Genomic DNA, 12,248 nt, shown 5'->3' on the forward strand with positions numbered 1-12,248 from the left:
TTCCAAAGACTGGAAGATAGCAAATTTAACCTAACTATTAAAGAACAGATGGAGTGAGGAAGCAAGAACCTAAGTTATAATAACCATATAACCATATAACAATTACAGCACGGAAACAGGCCATCTCGACCCTTCTAGTCCGTGCTGAACACATAATCTCCCCTAGTCCCATATACCCGCGCTCAGACCATAACCCTCCATTCCCTTCCCGTCCATATAACTATCCAATTTATTTTTAAATGATAAAAACGAACCTGCCTCCACCACCTTCACTGGAAGCTCATTCCACACAGCGACCACTCTCTGAGTAAAGAAGTTCCCCCTCATGTTACCCCTAAACTTCAGTCCCTTAATTCTCATGTCATTCTCAATCTTCCCTACTCTCAGTGGGAAAAGCTTTTCCACGTCAACTCTGTCTATCCCTCTCATCATTTTAAAAACCTCTATCAAGTCCCCCCTTAACCTACTGCGCTCCAAAGAATAAAGCCCTAACTTGTTCAACCTTTCTCTGTAACTTAGTTGCTGAAACCCAGGCAACATTCTAGTAAATCTCCTCTGTACTCTCTCTATTTTGTTGACTGAGAGTTCATTGAGTCTTTGTTGGTTGGCATTACATGGTAGATTAACAGAGTAGATGTTGATATGTTTCAATGAGTGTGAGAGTCACGGACAAGTAGATAAACAGCAAACACTGGGCTGATCATTTAAAACGGAGATATATATGATTTTGTTTTCACACAAGGCAGTGAATCTTTGAAATTCTCTGCCATTGAGGTGGTGGAGGCAATGCATTGATATATGTAAGGTGGTGATAGATAAATATTTGATAGATCAACAAATTGAAGGTTATGGGGAACTGGTCCAGAAGAGTTGTTGCGGCCAGCATTGATCAGCTGTGATCAGATTGAATGGTGGGGCAGGGTTGAGTGGCCTGATGTCACTCTCTGGCTCCAATTATCTTGTGTGCATTCTTCAGAACCACATCTTTCAAAATCTTGGAATGCAAGTCGTAGTGCCTCGGGACATTGGCTTTCCATTGCATTAATTTCAACAGTATTTTTTTAAACTATTGCTAATTTTCATTCAGCTGCCCGTGCAGCTGTTCACCTTTCTTTCTATGAGATTTTCCATGTTTTCTTTTATTATTACAAGCACAATTTTTTTGGTTAATTTCTTTATTTCATATTCTTATTTATCCTGTCCTGGTTGTCACGGAACTCACATGGCCTTACAATGAACATTTCCTTTTTACATTCAGTATTTATTTTATTTTCTTCACAAGATTACTTCCTTATTCTACTTTTCCCTTCCTTTTCTCCGTTGAATTCTGAAATTTGCCCCGATCAAAGGCTTACCATGTTTTTTTTGTAACTTTATAAGTATGTTTTCCTATAATCTAATACTGTCTTTAACCTTTCACGTGAGCCATGACTCTAGACTACTTTTCATGTTAGGTTTTGCATGCCTTAAAAGTATATATTTATTTGCCATAAACTATTAATTAATTCTTTAATCATCATTGCTCACTTCGAGACATACCTATTAATGTAATTTTCCACTTTACCTTTATAGGCTCAAAGATTTTTCAGATCAATTAATGGGGTCTTGGATTTTGTACCAATTCTGACTACTCCCTCAGAAGTTTAAAAGAGATTCAGCATGTCACTGAATATCCTAACAACCTTATACAGATGTACTGTAGAAAGTATCCTGACTGGTGGCATCATGGCCTGGTATGGCAATTCCAATGCACAGCAACTAAAGAGGTTGGTGAGAGTGGTGGATGCAACCTGGTCCACCGCCATCGAAAGCATCTGCATGAACAAGGATCCCCAAAATCTGGGCCACACTATGTTGCCACCACTATTGTCAGGGAGGAAGAACAGAAGCCTGAAGTCTCACAGTACCAGCTACTTCCCCCCAACTATCAGGTTCTTGTACGGACCTGCACAACACCAACTGCACCTTGGCAACAGAACATCACAACCACCTCTTGCAATACTATTGTGTATTTTTGGACTTCTGCTTGTTTTTTTGCAGTCTTTTTTTATTTGTATGGTCTTGCAGATTTTAAGTTTAATTACTACATAATTTATGTTTAATTTATGGTTTTACGTACTGTCCGAATCTATGTGTCTGTGATGCTGCTGTAAGCAAGATTTTCAATGTGTCTGGACCTCATTATGTGTTTATGACCACAAACTTGGTAGAGGAGATGGTTTTCCCTGTGTGGTTTAAAGAGGAGTTCATCAACAGAGCACCAGACAGGTTCCGCTCTTTGAACTTGTCAATGAATCTAACCTCTGTGTCTGACCATGCCTGTGTAGAAGTCTTGTATTTACCTTGTTTCCAGTGCCTGCATGCAGGCATAACCTCTGGCAAATGTCAACGCGTTTCGCCTTAATAGTCCCAATAATACCATGCAATGTGCAAAGATGCTCAAGAGAGGGCACAATTTACCAAGAAATAGCAGTGAGAAATCATAATGCATGTATTTGCAATAGGCAAGTTAGTTTGATACTTTTCCTAAATAATTTCATCCACTGCAATGAATTGAAGCAAAAATCGAAAGTAACAATATTACACATCAAACCCTTTATTTAACCCCCTCCACTTTCATTGTAATATGTGAAAAGTTTAAAAGAAAAGGGAATGTAGTCATCATCAAGGGCTTGGACATGCTAGAGGCAGGAAACATGTTCCCGATGTTGGGGGTGGTCAGAACCAGGGGCCACAGATTAAGAATAAGGAGTAAGCCATTTAGAACGGAGACGAGGAAACACTTTTTCTCACAAAGAGTGGTGAGTCTGTGGAATTCTCTGCCTCAGAGGGCAGTGGAGGCAGGTTCTCTGGATGCTTTCAAGAAAGAGCTAGATAGGGCTCTTAAAAATAGTGGAGTCAGGGGATATGGGGAGAAGGCAGGAACGGGGTACTGATTGGGGATGATCAGCCATGATCACATTGAATGGTGGTGCTGGCTCGAAGGGCCGAATGGCCTACTCCTGCACCTATTGTCTATTGTCTATTGTCTATTGAAGAAGGACTGTCCTTTTCCCTCCACAGGTGTTGCCTGATCTGCTGAGATCCTGCAGCAGTTTGTCTTTCCCTCAAGATTCCTGTGTCTACATCTCTTGCTTCTCCAATCTTAAGCGGTTTTATGAAATGAAGTGGAACTGGATTTAGACTTGCAATTTGCCATTCCTGTATCCACTTGTGTTTGATTTTTTTTCTGGTATTGTATGTCAAAAAATTGAAGGTCCTATTCATTTGAAAAGGAAAACATACAGTAAAGAAGGTGTAGTGATGCGCAATTCAGCCAATTGAGTGGTGAAGACTGAAAGGACCATATTCATTATATAATACAATGCCATAGTTTACAACTGCAACATTGATTATGAATCCCGGTGCTACACTTTAACACACCGTCCAGAAGTGCATAAATACATGTGCTGCCCAATGCTGAAGGGATGTCATTTTGCTCACTTTTATAACATTAAATAAAATAAAGGGATTAGGAACATTGACTGGGTTATATATATTGTATTTATTAATATTGTCCATAATAGTGAGTATCAATAGGAAGGCAATATTTGCCATTCTTCCCTAATTGCCCTAGAACTGAATGGTTTGCTTGATCATTTTAAAGCATGGTTGAAACCAACAGTGATTACCTCCATGGGCAAGTGGACCAGCTATGATGACAGCAAGATATTCCACAGTAGACAAAAGTGCTGGAGAAACTCAGCGGGTGTAGCAGCATCTATGCAGTGATGGCAATAGGCAACGTTTCGGGTCGAAACGTTGAAGGGTTTCGACCCGAAACTTTGCCTATTTCCTTCGCTCCATAGATGCTGCTGCACCCACTGAGTTTCTCCAGCACTTTTGTCTACCTTCGATTTTCCAGCATCTGCAATTCCTTCTTAAACAAGATATTCTACAGAACTATTCTACAGTATTGCTTATAAGGAAATTTCCCTTCCAATCAGATTATTTACATTTTAATTGCAATGCTATGTAAAACTTCAAGTCCACCAGAACACACCTTGCAAGCACAATTGTCTGAATCCAATGATTCCCATCAGCAAATGTCTAGCATTCCACTGTTTGAAATTGTAATGCTGTTTAATGCAACATAGACACTGATAAGGGATCACAAGGAACCCACCTCTTAAACACTCTGTTATGCTTACTCTGCTAATTTAGACTTTGGAGCAGCAATTATTATGTAGGACTGGAGACTACAAATGATTATGTAAGACTTTAGATATGCAAATACCTGCATTAGGTGCAGTGTATCATTCAATAGAAAGCTGAATTTCCAGGTAAGCTAGCTTTTGTAGACCCATTTGTGATGCACTTTTTGAAACAGCTAAGCCTCTGTATTGAATCATCCAATAATGATTTCTAAATCAAATTTTTGCAAAGATTTGACATAACTTTGCAGACGTTTTTCCATGTGAACTTTATAAACTTATCAAGTTGAAGAATGGAATGTTCTTTTCAGCGTACTAACACAGACCAGCCATAGGAAAGTTTATATGAGGACATACCTCCATCTAAATTGCCTCAGAAATGGGACATTGCTTGCTCCCTGACATTTTGTTTCACAACATTGCTTTAGCTAATGTATGGTGAACTCTTCTTCCAGACTTAATGGCAGTCTAGAATCGCCTCTATCACACCAACATGATACGTCATTTCACATACCAGCTGGCATGCTGCATTTCACAGTGTTTGTGGTAATATTATGAGTATATTTGCCCAGCGTGACTCAAATTCATGCGATTCAAGTGCGCTGGAATGACAGGATCATGATCAGCCATGATCATATTGAATGGCGGTGCAGGCTCGAAGGGCCGAATGGCCTACTCCTGCACCTAATTTCTATGTTTCTATGTTTCTATGACATACATCAGAACAGGCAGGTGACCCTGGAGAGACCACGTGTTACTTCACCATGTTATGAAGTGTCGATCCAGTGTTCCAAATTAAATCCCATAGATACTTTGAAACTATGCTACCTTAAAAATGCCAAATTATGAGTGACAACAATTCAGAAAGAGATTATTTCAAATCTTTAATATCCCAATAACTTGCAGAAAGAGAAGGCTTTTTATCAAACCTCCCTAGCATGGATTGAATGGCAGCATCTAAATGGAAAGTGAGATCACAAAATCTGATTGAGCCACCTAATCCTTCCTGTTGCCACCTAGTTAAGAACTGAATAGAACCAACTGTGCACAATTGGTGACATTATAAATACTATAAAAACTTGCAGTTCCACAGATAGATCCCTTAAGGTTAAAATATTTGCATTTCTGGGTATCTTTCACATCCATTCAGAATGACCCAAAGCGATTTGTAGCTGCATAAACAAGTCATTCGGCCCATAGCGTCCATGCTGACCATCAAACACCCATCTACACGCATCCCATATGTCCCTTTCCCATGAACGACAATTCCAATCAGTGATTCTCCTGAAGTTTGTGTACACTATAACGTTTACTGATAGCTAACGTCCAGGTTCAGAAACAGCTTCTTCCCTACAGCCATCAGGCTATTAAACACTACAACCTCAAATAAGCTCTGAACTACAATAGACTATTATTATTATTATTATTGCACTACTATTGTTTGTTTTTTGAGTATGTGTCAGTATTTGCATACATACACACTGAACTTTTTTTTCTCTCGTTTATCATATTGTTTACAGTGTACTATGTTTACATAGTCTGTTGTGCTGCAGCAAGTAAGAATTTATTTGTTCTATGTGGGACATATGACAATAAAACACTCTTGACTCTGTCTTGATTCTTGACCCCATGGCCAATTTTCACGGAAGCTAATTTACCGGCATATTTTGTGAGAGGAAATCAGAGCATCTGGAGGAAATCCATTGCAGTCACAGGAAAGTGTTCAAATTGCATGTAGACAGCACTGGAGGTCATGATCAAACTAAGGTCACCGGAGGTGTGGGGCAACAACATTAACAGCTATGCCATTGTGCATCCCCATGCAGTGGTCAATTTCACAAGCTTCCACAAAGAGCTAAGTCACTACGTGCAGGTTTTATGTTGGAATGATATTGAATGAGGTGTAAATACTGAACCAGGATTTGGTGAAAGCTCTGCTTCCCTGCTTTGAACTAGTGGCCAAGTATCTGCTTAAGGGCCCTTGGTTTGGCATCCACACTGAAAGTTGATATCTCCGACTGTCTTCTTCTGATCGAGTCCACACACAAGATTAAAAGTTATTCAGCCAGAGCTGAATACACTTCTCGGCATCTGCATACAATGGTGTCTGTCTTGTGCTTCTTGTGCTTGGTGGTGGAAAGATTGGTGGAACCAGGGCCGCGACGTGAACGCTCTTTCCTTGACCCCATCTCCAACAGTGCACCACATTCACAGCATTACATGTAATTTGTGCTTGTTTTCTACAGTAAGACCCAAGCTAGCAACAGTCTGGTTCAGAACCGAGAGTGCTTGCTGAGTGTCAAGTCAAGTCAAGTCAAGTCAAGTTTATTTGTCACATACACATACGAGATGTGCAGTGAAATGAAAGTGGCAATGCTCGCGGACTTTTGTGCAAAAGACAAACAACAAAACAACCAAACAAATTATAAACACAATCATAACACACATATTCTTTTACATAATAAATAATGGAAGGAAAAATAATGGAAGGAAAAACGTTCTGTAGAGTTAGTCCCTGGTGAGATGGGCGTTTACAGTCCGAATTGCCTCTGGGAAGAAACTCCTTCTCAACCTCTCCGTTCTCACCGCATGGCAACGGAGGCGTTTGCCTGACCGTAGCAGCTGGAACAGTCCGTTGCAGGGGTGGAAGGGGTCTCCCATGATTTTGTTTGCTCTGGAGTTGCACCTCCTGTTGTATAGTTCCTGCAGGGGGGCAAGTGAAGTTCCCATAGTGCGTTTGGCCGAACGCACTACTCTCTGCAGAGCCTTCTTGTCCTTGGCAGAGCAATTCCCAAACCAGATGGTAATGTTCCCGGACAAGATGCTTTCCACCGCCACTGCGTAGAAGCACTGGAGGATCCTCGGAGACACTCTGAATTTCCTCAATTGCCTGAGGTGGTAAAGGCGCTGCCTTGCCTTACTCACGAGTGCTGAGGCGTGTGATGCACATGTCATATCCTCAGAGATGTGGACTCCCAGATATTTAAAACAGTTCACCCTATCCACAGGATCCCCATTTATCCTCAATGGAGTGTACGTCCTCGGATGATGTGCCCTCCTAAAGTCCATGATCAGCTCCTTCGTTTTTTTGATGTTCAAGAGGAGGCTGTTATCCTGGCACCAGAGTGCTAGATCAGCCACCTCCTCCCGGTAGGCCTTCTCATCGTTATCTGAGATCAGGCCCACCATGTGGGTCAGCCCTAAGCCAGCAGTTTGGGAATGCAAACTCTACTGATGTTTTCAAGAGAGAGTTAGATATAGCACCTGGGGCTAACGGGATCAAGGGATATGGGGAAAAAACAGGAACGCAATACTGATTTTTGATGATCAGTCATGATCATATTGAATAGCGGTGCTGGTTCAGAGGGCCGAATGGCCTTCTCCTGCACCTATTTTCTATGTTTCTATGTTTCTACTCCAGATACTTAAACACACATCTTATCATTAAATACTACACTATTAGAAATACTATCTTTGAGGCCCTTTGTATCTATCTCAGGCATATGTTTGTGGAAATGTCCATGGCTTCAATTGAAGGTAGACCGAGGATATTCTCCAAACGAGAATTTATTTCTCAACCAGATTCACCTGAGAAATAGATTGTCTATTCATTTTTCTGTTTGCAAATTGGTGGCTTCACCTGCTTGCTTTACAACAGTATCTACGCTTCTGTAAAATATTTGATTGGTTGTTGACTGATATTTTGACATAGAATGATAAACAATCCAATTTAATTGCTGATTATTTATTTGCAAGGACCTCCTAAATCTACTTCACCAAGATGTCATTGCAACAAACAAAAAAGCTGAGAGTACAAGGGAAAAAAATCTTGAGAAAAAGAAATAATACTTACTCAAATAAATTGAATTTATTTTATGATTGCCAGAGAATGTGCATTTATTTGACAAAGGATTAATGTTTGTATAGATTGCTGCAGTGTAATTCAAAGAATGGAAGATTTCCTAATAGTTATATAAGTTGTATAAGTTGCAACAGAGATTTTAAATTTACACGGGTTACATCTTGCAGGAATTGTAGTGTCATTAATCTGGACTACCAGATGCAATAGGAATTGAAATGATGTCCTTTATAACAAGAGGAATCGAATATAGGAGCAACGAGGTCCTTCTGCAGTTGTACGGAGCCCTAGTGAGACCACACCTGGAGTATTGTGTGCAGTTTTGGTCCCCTAATTTGAGGAAGGACATTCTTACTATTGAGGGAGTGCAGCGTAGGTTTACAAGGTTAATTCCCGGGATGGCGGGACTGTCATATGCTGAGAGAATGGACCAGCTGGCTTGTACACTCTGGAGTTTAGAAGGATGAGAGGATGTCTCATTGAAACATAGATTGTTAAGGGTTTGGACATGCTAGAGGCAGGAAACATGTTCTCGATGTTGGGGGAGTCCAGAACCAGGGGCCACAGTTTAAGAATAAGGAGATGAGGAAACACTTTTTCTCACAGAGATTTGTGAGTCTGTGGAATTCTCTGCCTCAGAAGGCGGTGGAAGTAGGTTCTCTGGATGCTTTCAAGAGAGAGCTAGATAGGGCTCTTAAAAATAGCGGAGTCGGGATATGGGGAGAAGGCAGGAACGGGGTACTGATTGGGGATGATCAGCCATGGTCACATTAAATGGCGGTGCTGGCTCGAAGGGCTACTCCAGCACCTATTGTCTATTGTCTATTGAAATGAGCACATGAAAGATTTTGTTTATTTCACTAATTTCTGCCGATTTTGATCTTTCTTCCTGCATAAATGCTGAGGATTCAAAATAATTTTATAATTGACTGTCTAGTTGGTAAGCTGGCATCACCACAAAAAAGAATCACAGTGTTAATAACCAAACGCTTGGCTTACCACATTTTCTCATATTAATAAGTGAACAATGGGTGCTTTTCATAACAATTCATTCAATAACATCACTCGCCGATGACATGGCAATAAATTATATTGTATGTTATGCCACTTTTATTATACAATATTGTTGTCTTCATTGCATTTAATTATTTTTCTCCCAATTGGAACTTTCTATGGCAGTTGTAGAAAGTACTCTGCAAGCCCCCCCCCCCCCCCCCCCCCCCCCCCTGCCCCCACCTCACAATTCCAGTGATCTGTTTTTGTTCTTGACCTCCAATGCTGTCTGTATGAAGTTTGATATTTCTCTGGATGACCAAGTGGGTTTCCTTCAGATGCAATTAACTTCTCCCATGTCCCGAATTAAATGGTTGCTGTAAATTGTCCCTGTCTGTGTGGATGAGTGTAGAACCTGGGGGATGTTAATGGGAATAGAAGGGAGAATAAAGTTAAGATATGTGTATGATTATTGTAAATGGGTGTTTGATGGTCAGGGTAGACCACAGAGACTGTTTCCAAGACCAATGACCATGTGATCTCCAAGAGGCTAGCTTTGGGTTCAGAATATAATTTAACCATTCACTTTAACAAAATCTATTGATCTCAATATTCACTTTCCCCGTTCCAGCACCTTCTTGGTCAGGTTAATTTTCAATTACTATTAGCCATGATGTTGGTCACTAAGTTAACTGATCAGCCAATCATAGACAACAAACTAGGGTGCACAGAGCCCCTAATGTAATTTAATCATTATTCTGAGAGATAATTAAAAAATAATTTAATTATAAAATTAGGAGATGATAAATCGTCATAGTTTTTGTTTTAAAATCTTACAAATTTTGAAATATTTACAGGAAGGAATTACAATCCACACATGTAAAATTAGTTGCTTCAAGACAATTAGCTTTCTCAGCTGCAATTATGGCTTTGCATGCAATTAAGAATCACTTAGAGCTCATGTAACAGTGTAACATTTTCTGGCCATGTCACAATGGGGCCACTTCATAAATAACTATATTTCATGTCATTTCAAACAATTTTCCTTAATTGTGATTGAAAATGCTGCCAGCAGCTGTGAAGCGTCAAAGAAATGCGAAGGGAAACTTTGGGATTCCTGTGTTGTAACGCATGCTGGAAATCCTGCAGTTGTCATACATCTCCCAGAGTGAAGTTGGCAAAATCATCACATTTGTTTATGACTCACTTTATTATATGCTTGCCAATATCCAAGTACTCAATTTAATTTGAAAGAATTTTAATTTCAAACAGAATTTAGGTCTGTTTTATGGTTGTTTTGAAGTTGTTTTTTAAAGTTCCAATTGACTGCTATCATAAATAGGACATTCTGTTTGCAACCAACTCACTTGCCATTCATTTTAGATTTATTTTACGCTGTGAGAGGCACCATCATCAGTTGAAAATAGTTATGCCCCCGTCCCACTTAGGAAACCTGAACGGAAACCTCTGGAGACTTTGTGCCCCACCCAAGGTTTCCGTGTGGTTCCCGGAGATTCCCGGAGGTTTTTGTCAGTCTCCCTACCTGCTTCCGCTACCTGCAACCTCTGGCAACCACCTGCAACCTCCGGGAATCGCACGGAAACCTTGGGTGGGGCGCAAAATCTCCAGAGGTTTCCGTTCAGGTTTCCTAAGTGGGACAGGGGCATTACTGTGTTGGGAGCATTGGTGAACTGCAGAATAATGTTTTCAGACTCTGGAAACCTACTGTACATATTGAATTTGAAGATTGCAAAAGGTGTAAAAACCTATGCAAATTTGGTCCAGGTAGCCTTACAAAGTCACCTGAAGCAAATGCAGTGGCCATGTATGTGAAAGCCTCTATCTTCATCTAATGTTATAGTTTAAGATCTGTTGAACTCAATTTCAGACACAATTATAATACATTGCACATTATAAACCCCATCTTATTGTAGCAGACTGTTCCCTCAAATCCCTGGTTCCAGAAATTGTATTACCTTTGTGCTACTGGAAGCCATTCAGAAACAACTTGAAAGTATTTTATTACTGCTCTTGCCACTGTAATTTATTAAATTATTACATGATAACTTAATTGTTATTCCTCTCAGAATAACAGTCAATTTAAAAGGAATGTTTCTATGCTTCTATGTTTCTATGAATGTAAATATACTATGTTAAAATCCAGGTTTAAGTTCTGCCGACATTGTTGACAATGTTTGACCATTGTTGAACCTGAAGCAGTTCTCAACAGCAATAATGTACCTCTAGGTAGGCGGGCTGCTCTCTCTCTCTCTCTCCAGACTAAGCAACACAAAGAAGCAGCATTTGTGGGAGGGAAAGGAGTGATATCGCCAAGCTCCACACGAAAACATTCAGCAACCTCTAGCATTTGCTGTCAATGTAATCCTGCTCCTCCACAAGAAGCATTGTTGTAGTTTTCATCATACATATTGGAGGGCGGTTGAAGGAGGAGCAAGAGGAAAATGGGATTCATATAGATGAGTGCTTGATGTTCAATGTGGACCAGATAGGTCCGATTCCATGCTGGATTAGATAATGAGCCTAAAATAAAAATATATTCAATGAGCTGATGTAACTCCAACTATTTATCTGCTATTTACCCTTTGTAAACATTGTGAAGCCTCGTTGAATGATGAGTAACTGAGCATTCTGAAACATAATGACTTCTAAACAATTTCCCAGTCTCTGAAAAACTAAGTTACTATCTGTAAGTTGCCATGCCCTTGACAACTTTTCAAGATTCTATTATCATGATCACAATATTTTCACAGCATTTCAGCCTCCACTTTATTCACATTTTTAACTTTAATTCTATATTTCACTTCATATTGCACATTATTTAAAAAAGTGGTATAACTGAAGCTTTTTACATCCTTATTTGCCGTCTGCGAGCGGAGAATTGTCATTGGTCGCAGAGCCAGCGTGGTAGCTCACTGCTGTTGGATGTCAGGGAATCCCTCTGTAGCCTGTGCCTGAATAGTAATCTCATCAGGAACAGGGAAATCATTGCTGCCGAGGCACCTTAATTTTTATGGCCAGGTTTCGTTGACACAGCATTAACCCAGCACTGGGTCAAACTGAGATTAAGCAGTGCATAGGGAGTTCATTGAACCTCCTGGGTCCTGGCCAACTTGAAACAGAGTTTATATAAATGCATTGGGAGAAGGCCTGGCTTCTCATATGTAATATATTGCAAATATATT

This window comes from Leucoraja erinacea, chromosome 4 (genome assembly GCF_028641065.1).
Source record: "Leucoraja erinacea ecotype New England chromosome 4, Leri_hhj_1, whole genome shotgun sequence".
NCBI classification, from domain to species: Eukaryota; Metazoa; Chordata; class Chondrichthyes; order Rajiformes; family Rajidae; genus Leucoraja; species Leucoraja erinaceus.